Source organism: Crocuta crocuta, unplaced genomic scaffold (genome assembly GCF_008692635.1).
Source record: "Crocuta crocuta isolate KB4526 unplaced genomic scaffold, BGI_CrCroc_1.0 scaffold141, whole genome shotgun sequence".
Taxonomy (NCBI): Eukaryota; Metazoa; Chordata; class Mammalia; order Carnivora; family Hyaenidae; genus Crocuta; species Crocuta crocuta.
The window spans coordinates 3,702,669-3,717,942 of NW_027527951.1; the positions used below are offsets into that span (position 1 = coordinate 3,702,669).

At 37.4% G+C, this 15,274-nt stretch overlaps 1 protein-coding gene across 1 annotated transcript in view; it reads right to left on the reverse strand.

The window, feature by feature from the left end:
• KCNB2 (potassium voltage-gated channel subfamily B member 2) overlaps window positions 1-15,274 on the reverse strand; it is a 358,595-nt gene that overhangs the window by 244,993 nt on the left and 98,328 nt on the right. The window lies entirely within an intron of this gene.

The window sequence follows — 15,274 nt, forward strand, 5'->3', positions numbered from 1 at the left end:
CACGGTGAGTAGACTACAGGGCAATTATTAACACAGTGTGTTTTCAACTAGGAGGCTCTTGTGATAAATGAGGTGAGAGATGATAATGGCTTGCACAGGCAGCGGAGGTGGTGAATGGTGGTTGGATTCTGAATGTTATAAAAGTTGAGCCAACAGGATCTTCTGGCATAGAGAACGTGGTCTATAAGAAAAACAGGAGTTAAGGATGTTTCCAAAATGTTTAGTTCACATATCAGACAGAACAGAGTTGCCATTTATAAGATCGGGGAAGAGGAGGTTTGGGGGAGACAGGTTTAGCTTGAGATGTTTATTAGAGGTGCCTAGTAGTGGTTGGATACACAAGTATTGAGTTCCAAGGTAAGGTCCAAGCTGAAGACAAACTCAGAAGCCTCAGCATAGTGATACTTTATTTAAAGGCAGGGAGACTGGGGAAGATCATCTAAAAATGAATGTAGATTCATAGCATCTTTAATAGGTCTGGGAACTGAGACCTGAAGCACTCTGCTGGTGTGTTTTTATAAAACCTTCATCTTTACTGAGGTATAATTGAAACACAAATGTTTATGGGCAGAAAAATGGGGTGAAGCAGCAAAGGGGGCTGAGAAAGAGTGGCCGGTGAGTTAGGAGAAAAACAAAAAGAGATTGGTGTCTTGGAGGCCAGGCGAATGTTACTGGTGGATGAAGTAAAATATGTCCTGAGATACTTACACTGGTTTGAACAAGGCACGGTCAAGAGCGGCTTTGATAAAAGCCTGAATGGAGTTGGTTTCAAAGAGAAAGGAGAAGAGGTAGATTCAGAGCATGAAAACTTTTTTTTTTTTTGATGATTTTCAGTTAGAGGGAGCTGGAGGAGCCCTCCAGCTGGAGGGAGCTTACAGTGTTTGTGTGCTGATGGCCCACGTGGAGGGGAGGATTTACTAACGTTGGTGAGGACCGTGGCTTGCAAGGGACCTGGGCAAGATCTGTATCAGCTTCCTAGAGCTGCCACAATGTACCACAAACTAAATGGCTTAAACAAGGGAAATGTATTGTTTCACAGTTCTGGAGGCTAGAGATCCAAGACTAGGGTGTTGGCATGGCCCTGCTCCCTCAGCTGGCTAGGGAAGGGCCTCTTCCAGGCCTGTCTCCTAGCTTATGGCCTCATTAGTCTAATCATCATCGTACATTCTCCCTTTGAGGCTGTGTACAAATTTTCTCTTTTCACAAGGACACCAATCATATGAAATTAGGGGCCCATCCTTATCCAGTGTGACCTCATCATAACTAGTCTGCAACAACCCTGTTTCCAAATAAGGGCACATTCTGAACACTAGGGCTAGGATTTCCACACAGGGATTTTTGAAGGACACAAGTCAACACCTAACAGGATCCAAAGTAAAGCAGAAAGGCTGGTGTTTGTAAGAGGAGGAAGCCAAGGAATGCATATGGATTCTGATGCTGAAAGAGGGTTAGCAGCAGTGCTGGAGCTTGTGGGAGGTCTCTTCTGGTTGTTTCTATTTTCTCAGTGAAATAAAAGGCAATGTCAACATCCTACGGTTGACGCCTGATTGCCCAACTAACTTAAAGCCTCTGATGAATACTGGCTACTCAAATTTTAAGTGAGGCCCACTACATTTAAATGTGAATTCTATGATACAAAAAAAAAAAGTATATGTAGTTTAGGAAAGCTCCCATTGCAATTGTGATTTAAGAAATTAAGGTGTTATGATCCAGTGTGAATATGAAAAAGTTTCTAATACTAACTAGAATGGTGGGTTAATGGTTATATAAACCTTAGATGATGGGAGGAGATAATGAGGACAAGAATATAGGAAGCAGAAGGAAGAGATCAAGAACAGATCAAAAACAGACACCTTCCTCAAGGCAGGAGAAATATGATGATTTTCTCAGGATGCTCTGGGATTTTAATGTGGATTTTAATAGCCCCAGAACAGAGGTACAACAATTTCTCTATCCACGGGAATGGAGGTGAATGTGCATTGCTTATCGACCTCAATAACTTTATGATTTAAGCGAACTCTTTCAAGCTCTTCATATTTAGCAATTATTGCCCTTGATTTTGCAGTGAAGATCTTGTCAAAAAGAACACTGTCATTTAACCACAATTTTCACCTGTAACTCTAAAGAGGTTCCAAGCATATGGGAAGACTAGGTTGGGGAGGTGGAGGAGATAGGCAGACGTGAACAAAAACAATGCACTCGGTTTGGAATGTTTATTGCTGTTTTAGTGAAAACATCCCTGCTTTAAATGAATGTTTCCAATGTTACACTTTTCCGAGGCTTAATTCTCCTCCAAGCCTTCACATAATTGCTATTAGCATTTTTCGTCTATCTTGAGTGTGGAACGAGGGGCAATTGAGCTCTTATACCAGATAGAATGATCTCATTCCATATATAAAAATAGGACAAGCAGACTGCCTTATTTCTGCAATGAGCCTCCCATTAATGTCAGTGAAAATGTGGGGAGTGGACCAAGGGTAAAATATGGCCCACAGCCACCTAGAACTCTAGACAGAGGGAAATGGAAAACATCTATTATATTGTCGGTGTGCTCATACCCTGGGGACTGGCACAGAAATTTTTTCTTATTGCATATTTTTGTTCAATTTTCCTCAATATTGCTTTGAAACAAATTGAGCAAAGACTGCTCTCATTGTTTCCATTAGGAAACTCATAAACATAAAAGCTTTGATTAAAAAAATTCTTGGCAAAGATATTTAAACACTTTTTATGAAGTTTTCCCCCCAATGTACCTACATATACAACCTTGCTTTTTGATAAAAATAGTCCTTTTTTTCTTTCACATTGTTCTTTCCCAAAATGCACTGACTGGTCTTAAAGCATCCATTAGTGACTTCTACATTTAGTTGTACATAAGCACATAAATGACTAAAAGAACAAATAGTCAACCTATTCAACAAAGTAACACCACAGCAGTTACTTTTGGGTTGTTTCAGGAGCATGTTTGATCTCCCATACCCACACAATGCCTTTTTTTTTTTTGCTTTTATAAAAGAAAATAAATCCTGATTTTTTTATTTGATATGGCTTCATCCAGTGCCCTGCAGTAGCAATAGGTGAACTTCCCCAATAACTCTTTCAACTATCCAATCTTCCTCTTATGTTTTTAATCTTCCATAGTTTTATATATATCCTTCTCTATGAGTCAGAAGTAGAGTTTTTTCTTTCCACTCAAAACATTTATCAAATACTTACTCTGTGTCAATGCTAGGGCTAGAAACACAAATGGCATGGTGATTGAAGCGAATAACTTCACACTGTCTATTAATAAAGAGAATTATGATCTTCCCCGTGATGATATTTGAAAAGCATGCTCTTATTTGCACTGAACTTTTCTTTCGTAAGCCAGTGGTACTGATGAATGAAAACTATTATGTCAGTAAAGTCTGATTATTGTACATTACCTCCTCAAAAGCCTGAAGTTGCAAATGGTAAATAACTATTTTCAAAATACCATTCTACTCTTCCAAAACCGAAGTGAACCTTGATGCACCCTTGACCTTTGAGGAAAACTATAACTTAAAATGCTGTTAACATAAGCAGTGTTTAGCAAACCAAAATGAAGGCAAATCAGAATCCTTACTGAAGAAGGGCTTTTGAACTCTAAGATGTTTAATTCTTTAAAATAACCTTTCTAGGTAGACAGTATCATCATTATTCACAGAAGAGAAAACTAAGGGGAAGAAAAGGTTAATTAACTTGCCCATAGACATAAGACATGTGCTTGGGATTTGGACTCATATAGCCGATAACCTTATCAGTATGATGCTACATCACACTAGTTCTTTCTGCAAAGGTGGGCAGTCCAGAGGCTGAGGAGATATATCCTCATACTGGCCACAGGACATATCAGATTAAGCCACTAATTAATAGTTATTTTTATTTTATACATTTATTATGGTAAAATATACGTCACAATCCACCATTTTAACCACTTTTAAAAAGGTATGTAGTTTAGTGACATCAGGTTCATCCACAGTGTTGTGAAGCCATCCATCTCCAGAACTTTTTCATCATCCCAAAATGAAACTCTGTACCCATTAAACAACTCCCAATTCAGTACCCCTCCAAGACCCTGGTAAACTACACTCTACTTTTTGTTTCTATGGATTTGACTATTCTACGTACCTTATATAAGTGGAATTATACAATATTTGTCCTTTTATGTCTGGATGATTTCAGTTTTTATAGTATTTTCAAGGTTCACTCATTTTTAACATGTATCAGAATTTCATTACTTTTTAAGGCTGAATAATATTCCATTGTATGCATATACTATAATTTGTTTATCCATCCATTTGCTGATGTACATTTGGGTGGCTTCCACCAAAAGGGTGCGAATAATATTATTAAGAATAATGCTGTCATGAACATTGGTGTACAAATACCTGTTTGAATCCTTGCTTTCAATTCTTTGGAGTATATACTCAGAGTTGGGATTGCTAGATCATATAGCAGTTCAATGCTAATTTTTTGAGGATCTGCTATACTTACTAGTTTCTGTAATGACCGTGCCATTTTAAATTCCCACCAACAGCGAGCACTTCTTTCCATCCTTGCCAACACTTCTTATTTTCTGTTGTTTTAAGAATGCTACTAATTTTTAATTTGCAATGCACCATCACAGTGTGTAAGATTATACGAATGTCAAGAATTTTTAGTGGTCTTGAGATCCCCACTGTAAGGAGGAGCAGAAGAATTGTATTTGAGATTGAGATTTATACTTCTGAAGCATGAGTGCATTTGAAACAGAAACCTTTCCATAAATAGACTTTAGATACTTTGGAAACAGGTGTCATTAAACAAAAAATAAAGCAAGAGACAGCATAAACTGATCTTTCAACAGAAATACTTATCAGTGAATAATTAGCAGGACACTTAGAAGAAAACTAAACTATCTTAATTGATCAAAATTGCCCAAAGCCATATGGTGTCCCTAGATTTGTCCCTCAAAGAGTAATGTGCCATTGTTTCAAATTTTATTAAACAAGCATAATTCAGGATATGTTAACATGTTGGTAATTGCTGGAATAGAGAAATAGCCCATGTTAATTTGTTGCAACCATAGAGGAAATGTCTATGCTAATGAGTTTGAGGGAAATGAAGTAGGTGAATATCATCTTTTATGGCTCTAAATATAGATCCCATTATTTTTCTAATTCGTTTAACTCAATTAAAAACAATAATTTGGTAGCAAAATAAGCTTTCCAGAACACCTTTGAGTATTCAATGAATAGTGGATCCAATTGCTCTTAGATGCATAAGCAATAAAACCTCCACTATATTTATACTACTTGTCACTTCCTTGTTAAGGAATAAAAGAGTCTGAAGACTGTCCTCACTCTCATTTTATCAGCCATTTACTAACCAGCACAATGTTGTGTAACAAACAACCATTCAACCTCAGTGAAATAGAATAACCACTCATTTAGCCCATGAGTCTACAGGGGCTGATCGGATTGGGGCTTAGCTGATAAGGGCTGGACTTGCTCACATGTTTGGGTGTTAACTGACTATTGGCTGACCCAAGACAGATATGGGAGATCTGGCCCTGTCCTATCCTCCAGCAAGTTTAATTTGGGTGTGTTCTTCATGGCAATGAAGAGTGAAAACAGAGACAGGCAAATGTATTTTCAAGTTTCTGACTGTGGCACACCCATTAACATCATACTGACCAAGGAAAGTCCATATGACCAAATTCATAATCAAGAGGAAGTAAAATGTACTTCACCTTCTGAAGGAAGAAACTGCAAAGTTATACTGACAAAGAAATTGGATACAAAGAAGGATGAAAGATAGAGACTTTAATGCTAGCAGTCAACCACACTCACTTTTGTATACTTGGGGTGTGATGGAATTTTTCTTATTAGTTTCTGGTGCAGGGCTCTTTTTTCACTTGGCCCAGTCACAAGGCCCATAGCAAATATCATGCAAGTATGTAAATAGGGCAGTAAGAACTCAACACAGTGTCTAATACAGAGTAGCTTTTCTTTAAATGCTGAGTGAATGAATTCATGAAAGGAGGAGGAGAACCATCAATCATGCTAATAGAGGTCAAAAGAAAGCCAGAGTAGCAATATTCACATCAGATAAACTAGGTTTTAAGATAAAGACTGTAACAAGAGGGACACCTGGGTGGCTGGGTCAGTTGAGGATTTGACTTCAGCTCAGGTCATGATCTCACTGCTTGTAGGTTCAAGTCCCATATCAGGCTCTGTGCTGACAGTTCAGAGCCTGGATCCTGCTTTGGATTCTGTGTCTCCCTCTCTCCCTGCCCCTCTGTCGCTTGTGTTCTGTCTGTTTGTCTCTCTCTCTCAAAAATAAACAATAAAAAATGTTTAAAAGACTGTAATGAGAGATGAAGAAAGCCATTATATCATAATTAAGGGGTATATCCATCAAAAAGATCTAACAATTATAAATATTTATGCCCCCAGATCAGTGAATAACAAACATAAAGAAATTCAAGATAATTATACAATAATAGTAGGGTACTTTAATACCTCACCTATAGAAATATACAGACCATCTAAGCAGAAAATCAACAAGGAAAAAAGTGACTTTGAATGACACACAGGACCAGATGGACTTAACAGATATATTCAGAACATTTCATGCTAAAGCAGTTGAATACACATTCTTCTCAAGTGCACATGTAACATTCTCCAGAATACATCACACACTGGGTCACAAATCAGCCCTCAACAGGTACAAAAGATCAAGAGCATACCATGCATATTTTCAGATCACAAGGCTATGAAACTTGAAGTCAACCATAAGAAAAAAATTGGAAAGCCCTCAAGTACATGGAGATTAAAGAATATCCTACTATAAAGAATGAATGGGTTAACCAGGAAATTACAGAAGAAATTTAAAAAATACATGGGAGCAAATGAAAATGAAAACACAACAGTCCAAACCCATTGGGATGCAGCAAAGGCAGTCCTAAGAGGAAAGTATATTGCAATTCAGGCCTATCTCAAGAAGTAAGAAGGGTCCCCAAAACCTTACACCTTAAAGGATCTAGAAAAGAAAAAGCAAATAAAGCCTAAGCCAGTAGAAGAAGGGAAATAATAAGGATTACACAGGAAGAAAAAAACGTATGAAAACAAACAGTAGAACAGATCAATGAACCTAAGAGCTGGTTCTTTGAAAGAATACACAAAATTGATAACCTAGTCAGACTTGTCAAAAATAAAAGAGAAAGAACCTAAACAGATAAAATCATGATTGAAAGAGGAGAGATCACAATGAACACCACAGAAATAAAATTATAAGAGGTACTATGAAAAATTATATGCCAACAAACTGGTCAGTATGGAAGAAATGGACAAATTCTTAGAAATTGACAAACTACCAAAACTGAAACAAGAAGAAATAGAAAATATGAACAGACCCAATACCAGCAAAGAAGTGGAATCAGTTATCAAAAATCTCCCAACAAATGAGAGTCCTGGGAAAGATGGCTTTCCAGTGCAATTCTAAACCAGACATCTAAAGAAGAGTTAATACTTATTCTTCTCAAACTGGTCCAAAAAACAAATAGAGGGAAAGCTTCCAAACTTATTATGAAGCCAGCACTACCTTGATTCCAAAATGAGACATACATCTCACTAAAGAGAATTACAGGCCAATATCCCTGATGAACATAGAAGCAAAACTTCTCAACAAGATACCAGCAAATTGAATTAAACCGTATATTAAAAGAATTATTCACAATGGTTAAGTGGGATTTGTTCCTGGGCTACAGGGCTGGTTCAATATTTGCCAATCAATCAACATGATACACCACATTAATAAAAGAAAGGATAAGAGCCATATGAGAACCATATGATCCTGTCAATAGATGTAGAAAAAACATTTGACAAAATACTGTATTCATTCTTCATTAAAAACAAACAAACAAACAATAGAGGGGCACCTGGGCGGCTCAGTTGGTTAAGCGTCCAACTTCGGCTCAGGTCATAATCTCACAGTATGTGGGTTCGAGCCCCACGTCGGGCTCTGTGCTGACAGCTCAGAGCCTGGAGCCTGTTTCGGATTCTGTGTCCCCCCCCTCTCTCTCTGACCCTCCCCTGCTCACACTGTCTCTCTCTCTCTCTCAGAAATAAATAAAACATTTAAAAAAACCCCAATAGAGATAGTTGGAATATACTTCAATAAAATAAAGGTCTTATACAAAAGAACCACATCTAATATCCTCACTGGGGAAAAACTGAGAGCCTTTCCCCTACAGTCAGGGACAAGACAGGGATGCCCACTTTCACCATTACTATTTAATATAGTACTGGAAGGCTTAATCTCAGCAATCAGACAACAAGAAGAAATAAAGGGCATACAAATCGGCAGTAAGTTTCACTATTTGCAGATGACATGATACTCTATATAGAACACCTAAAAGACTCCAGCCAAAAAACTGAATTCAGCAAAGCCACAGGGTATACAATCAATGTGCAGAAATCTGCTGCATTTCTATGCACCAATAACAAAGCAGCAGAAAAATCAAGGAATCAATTCCATTTAAAATAGCACCGAAAGCAATAAGATACCTAGGAATAAACCTAACTAAAGAGGTGAAAGTTCTTTATTCTGAAAACTATAGAACACTTATGAAAGATACTGAAAAGGACACAAAGAAATGGAAAAACATTCCATGCTCATGGATTAGAAGAACAAACATTGTTAAAATTTCTATACTGCTCAAAGCAATCTACATGTCTAGTGCAATCCCTATCAAAAGACCACCAGCATTTTTCACAGAGCTAGAACTAACCATCCTAAAATTTGTATGGAACCAGCAGGACCCCAAATAGGCAAAGCAATACTGAAAAAGAAAAAAAACTGGAGGCATCACAATTATGGATATCAAGCTATATTACAAAGCTGTAGTGATCAATACAGTATGGTACTGGCATAAAAGCAGACATATAGATCAATGAAATAGAACAGAAAACCCAGAAATGGACTCACAATTATATGGTTAATGCATCTTTGGCAAAGCAGGTAAGAATATCCAATGGAAAAAAGACACTCTCTTCAACAAATGGTGTTGGGAAAACTGGACAGTGACCTGCAGGAGAATGAAACTGGACCACTTTTTTAGACCATACACAAAAATAAATTCAAAATGGATGAAGTACCTAAATGTGACACAGAAAACTATCAAAATCCTAGAGGAGAACACAGGCGGCAACCCCTTGGACCTCAGCCAGAGCAATTTCTTACTAGACATATAGTCAAAGGCAAGGGAAAGGAAAACAAACATCAACTATTGGGAATTCATCAAGATAAAAAAAGCTTCTGCACAGTGAAGGAAACAATCAACAAAACTAAAAGGCAGCCTATTGAATAGGACAAGATACTTGCAAATAATATATTTGATAACAGGTTAGTATCTAAAGTCTATAAAGTACTTAATAAATTCAATGCCAAAAAACAACCTAGTTAAGAAATGGGCAGAAGACATGAATAGACACTTTTTCAAAGAAGACATCCAGATTGCTAACAGACACATTAAAAGATGCTCAACATCACTCATCATTAGGGAAATACAAATCAAAACCACAATGAAGTAGCACCTCACACCGGTCAGAATGGTTACAATCAACAACACAAGAAACAACAGGTGTTGGTGAGGATGCAGAGAAAGGGGAACCCTCTTTCATTGCTGGTGGGAATGCAAACTGGTGCAGCCACTCTGAAAAACAGTACGGAGGCTCCTCCAAAACTGAAAATAGAACTATCCCATGATCTAGCAATTGCACTATTAGGTATTTACCCAAAGGATCTAAAAATACAGATTTGAAAGGGCACATGCACCCCAATGTTTACAGCCACATTATCAACAATAGTCAAACTATGGAGAGAGGCCAAATGTCCACCGACTGATGAATGGATAAAGAAGATGTGGTATATATACACAATGGAATGTTACTCAACCATCAAAACATATGAAATCTTGCCATTTGCAACAACCTGAGTGGAGCTAGGATGGATTATGCTAAGCAAAATAGGTCAATCAGAGAAAGACAACTATTATATGATTTCACTCATATGTGGAATTTAAGAAACAAAACAGATGAACATATGGGAAGAGGGGGAAGATGAGAAAGGGAAAAAAATCCCCAAGAGACTCTTGATGAAAGAGAACAAACTAAGGGTTGATGGAGAGAGGTGGATGGGAAGGGGCTAGATGGGTGATGGGTATGAAAGCGGGCACTTGTGATGAGCACTGAGTGTTATATGTAAGTGATGAATCATTAGATTTACTTCTGAAATGAATATTGCACTGTATGTTAACAAATATAAAATATAAAATATAAAAATAAATGAAAATGAAAATAATTAAAAAAGAAAGAAGGAACAGTTCTACAGGCGTTAGTGTTCAACATAGTAGTGACTTGTAACAGTATTAATTAAGACAAATGTGTGCTTGGTTATTTTCTACATCTATACTTATTTTTCCAAGTTGAGATAACTGTATCCAATCTATGCAACAAATATGAAATGTGAATCTCTTTTATACAATACACTGTTATGAGAACTCAGGAATGTGAGTGATACTTCTCTAGTGAAAAATCAATGAGAGAGATGAAACACCAGACTCCATCCTTGTTTAGAATTCTGTAGGATGCATAAAATATCTTTCAGATGAGAATGACCTATAAGGTTTCATTCAGCTCTGAAATTCCACAATCTTATTATTTTAGGTACAAAATAATAGAAGGCAGAAAGGCATCCAGAATAACAGATGAATTTAAAGGAAAAAAGGTCATATCCATTTGTGGTCGGAGAATAAAGCCTTTATGGGAGAGGTAACATTTAAGGACTTGCAGGACTTTAAAAACCAATGGAGGACAAAAAGGTGCACAGGTAAGTGAGGGAAGGCATAATGAGGGTCATCAGTGATCCAATTTTCCTTGAGCAAAGGGTAAATGTGGACAATTGGTAGGAGATATACCTGGAAAGACAGGTTGGATATATATTGTTTATGGCTTTGAGGAGCCAACTGAAGAGTTAGTACTTATTTCTGCAGACATACCTGCTTTACAGAGACTAATCTGACAACACTGTACAGAATTGCCTTGTGTAGAGAGGGGAGGTGGGCAGTTAAATTCATGGGTGATTGAAATTATCTAGGTGAGAAATAACGAGGATCTGAATTAGAAATACGGCAGTGAGAGTGGGGAATCTGAAAGAAAGAGGGTTGTGGGTAAGTAACAGTAATAGCCCAGCATCTTGCCCATTGAATCCTTCATAATAGGAAGTCTGTCAAATTATATTCCAAGTTTATATATCCTACAGTGAATGGCAGTGCTCAAAATTTCTCCAAACTTTCATTTACAATGAATTTACTCCAAACCCAGGTTCTACCAAAGACCAAGATCCTTGTCACAGTGATTATTCTTGAAAGCATCTCTAGAGTCATGAGAAGCTCAACTTGACTTATCAGCAAAAGCAGTAACCACCCCAAGAAGCACTCCACATTTAGCTTTCAACAGGCTCAACTGTCCACCTGGCTTGTTGAGCACAATCTAATCTCTTTATAACTAATGAAGTCTTCTAGACCATCAGCCCAAGGAAGACAGAATCCAAGCTTCAGAGCTGGAAGCACTTTAGAGATTATCTTGCTCAATCTCCTTATTTTATGAATGAGGCTCAGTGAGTCAAATGACCCAGCTAATCCGTGGCAGGATTGAAAGCAAAGTTCAACTCTCCTTACCATGCTCATCTAGTGCCCTTCACACGATACTAATTACCATGCAGGCACATTCATGTCTGTTCATATATTTAAGTCAATATTCTCAACCACAGGATCTTCGGCTAAACTACAAAATATTTGAGGACAGGGAACATATCAGGTAGTGTGGCTGCTATGGAGTGGATCTCTGTGACTGAAGGGGAGGCTATTAGTATTGGCTGCTTCCTAATTCTTCAGGACCCTATATGACAAGCCAGGGGATTTGAAATCCCTTAAAATAGAATATGTGATATCTTGGAAGGTTTTTGCAATTGTGCTTTACTTAAAAGTACTGTATTACCTTAAATTCTTGCACAAAATCTGAATGAAATACATGTCACACAATTTCATTACTATGAAAGAATACATTTTCTGAAAATTGCCAGAGGCAATTAGATTTTGTAAAAAACCCCAAAACTGAGAGAAGTTTCTGTTTATTATAGTGACATTTCTAAAATTACACACATCACTGTGAATTGGAAACTGTTGGATGTATTTATCTCTTTCCTTTCTGTGTCAAGTTTCTTTGAACTGAAAAAGGTACCTTTTTATTCATTTATTTCCAAAACTGTTATTAGTTAGTTTAGTTAAATTCAAAATGTGTTACACATTCTTTAAAATCTTACTGAACTATGATACTTAATTCTACCAAACTTCCTAATAGTGTTTCAGTTAAAATGTAAATATCAAATACATGCAATTCACAAAGCAAATAGAGACATGGTCAAATGGGCTACAATGCATCTTGAGTGGTGTTGTGGCTCTGGGAAAAAAATTATGGAGAAACAAATAGCTTTTCCTCAGGACCAACCTCTCTCCCTCTTTCACAGAGTGGGCAGCTTCACAAAGACATACCTGAAGAGCCAGCCGAAAAAGAGAAATCGCCTGGCCAGCCAGGTCAGTCTAATGAACTCAAGAGGTTACAGATAGGGCAACTAGAATATCTTTACATCTGACTGATAGATTAGAATGATTTCTAAAACACTCCTTAAAATAAAAAATAAAAACCAAGGAGACAAATACACACATAAAAATAAAAGCTCTCGTGATTCCAAAAATGTCTTTGGGTAACAACCACATCTCTGATGATGTGCTAGGCGCAAGGCAACCATGGTCCCTATTCTTGTGGAACTTCAAATCTGGTTGGGGAGACAGACAATAAGCAAGTAAATAAGCACGTACAAACATGATCATGATTTCAAAATTAACATTACTAAGAATCTTAGTAAAGCGTTACTAAGATGAGGGTTCTGTGATGCGAGAATCATAAAGGGGATGTAATGACTTAGGTCTGGTCTTTGAAGAGTGATATTTAATGTAGGATCTGAAGGATAAGGAGGTACCAGGTGCAAAAATCCATAGAGGGAAAGGAACTGGCCTGTTCTCGAAACTTCTAGGTGATCCGTGTGTAACACAGGCTTACTTGCCAGGCCTGGGTCATCCAAATCCTGCACATAAGAAAGAAATGTCTGGTCTTTGACCATCTCCTCTAGATCTTGAAATACTCCCTTTGCTTACCTAGGACTGTGGTAAGCAAAGGGGGTACTTGTATTTATGTTATTTATGTTATCCTATATGTATGTATGTAAAGTTTATGTTAACAATCTGATGGGGGCCTTGGGTCATGTGGTATCAGTTGGACCTCTGAAGAGGCTGGATGTTGAATAACTAGGGTTAGTAACATGGGTGCTCCATGCCTATGCGACTGGTCTCCAGTAACACCCCCAATAATCAAGACTAAAGTGAGCTTCCTTAGTTGACAATACTCCATATATTGTCACATACGCACATCATTGATAGAAGAATTAAGTGCGATGCACATGACTACAATGGGAAAGAGCAACTGGAAGTTCACGGCTGGTCTCTCCTGGACTCTGACCTATGTGTTTTTTGTTTTGTTTTGTTTTTTTTTTTGGTAATTTTAATCTGTATCCTTTCGCTGCGGTAAACCACAATAACCATGAGCACAAAAGCTTTTCTGAGTTCTGTGAGTCCTCCTAGTGAAACACTAAACCTGAGAGTGGTCTTGGCCCCCTCAACAGTCAGTGAGAGCAGAGGGTAGTGGGTGACAAGGACATAATCATGAGGAATCTTTGATGTGGAGATTCTAAAGGTTACAGAGTACACCTTATGTGCAACAAGGCTCCACTGAAGGATGTTAAGTGGATGAGATGAAGAAAAATGGAAGACTTGAGATATACAATGGCTATATATATGGAGATATAAAATGGATAAGGAGGAAGCAGACTTTGGTAGTGGGCTGTATTTTATGAGGGTTGAAGAGGAAAACCCATAGACTATTACTGGGTTTCTATTTATGTGAAGGTGTCACTATAATGGAGAAGACTGGAGGAAGGAAAACTTTGTAGGATAAAGGAAAGACCAAAAGTTCAGGTTTAGACAGATAAAGTTTGAGGTGGCTGTGAGACACTTAAGTGGAGAGGACCAAAGATACAAATGTGACAGGTGAAAGCAGATGGGGGGATGGATAATATTTAAAGCTACACTAATGGATGTGGTCACTTAGAGATAATGTATGCATATGAAAGAGACAGGGTCTCTGACAAGTCCCTGAGTACCTCCAACATTCAGAACTCAGGAAGAGGGTGAAGAGGCCGGCTATTATGTGTCATGAGCTAACTTAGCTAATCCTCACAAATGTAATTATCATTCTCACTTTTTAGAGGCGTGAAATGTGATATAGAAAATTCAGAGTTCAGATTATGACTTAATATCTCAGTTTCTGTGTGTGTGTGTATCTTTTCCACCACCTCTTTCCCCACAAATACACAATTACGTGGAAGAATCAGAATTCAGAACAGGAAACCCATGTTCTTTTGTTCTACTTCAATGTCATAAATAGAAAGGAAAACAATAAAAACAACTGAGTAAACAGAAAAAAAAAAAAAAAACCATGCAAGGATTGAAGGGATTTCTAGCAGTTATAATTTCCAGGATCAGGAAAAATACACACAAAAAGTTGTATCACTAAAGTGAAAACTCTTTTCACTTCTTATTTAAAAGTCACTCAATAAAACAGAAAATTGTCTATATTTCAGACAACCAAATGAATAAAAAGCATAGCACTGTAAGATATTTGTCTGCAACCTTTCATTCAGAATTCAATCCAAGATTTTTATTTGCTCATCTACAAAGTCAAGATCATCATGGTATGAAATATACTCAAAGTGTTTTGGCAAAGTGTTCTAGATATTGGTAACCATTGTTCTCTTAAAGTCTTTAGAGAATGGACAAAATCACATTTTCTTCAGGTGGATTATAAATGGAATAAAGACAGAGGACCTATCTTTAAGCAGCAGAAAGAGCTAGGAGGAAGGGATCCAGAATGTAATTTTCTAGTGTAGGGGATGGTATCAGGTATGAGGTCTGCCAGAAGCATCTGCATAACAACTTTTCTTTGTATTCAATGTATTATTATTATTTTTCTTTGAAAAAAAAAGAAAGTTGAAGATATTCATAGGCAATTTGTTTTTAAAAGTCATCTTGGAAAGG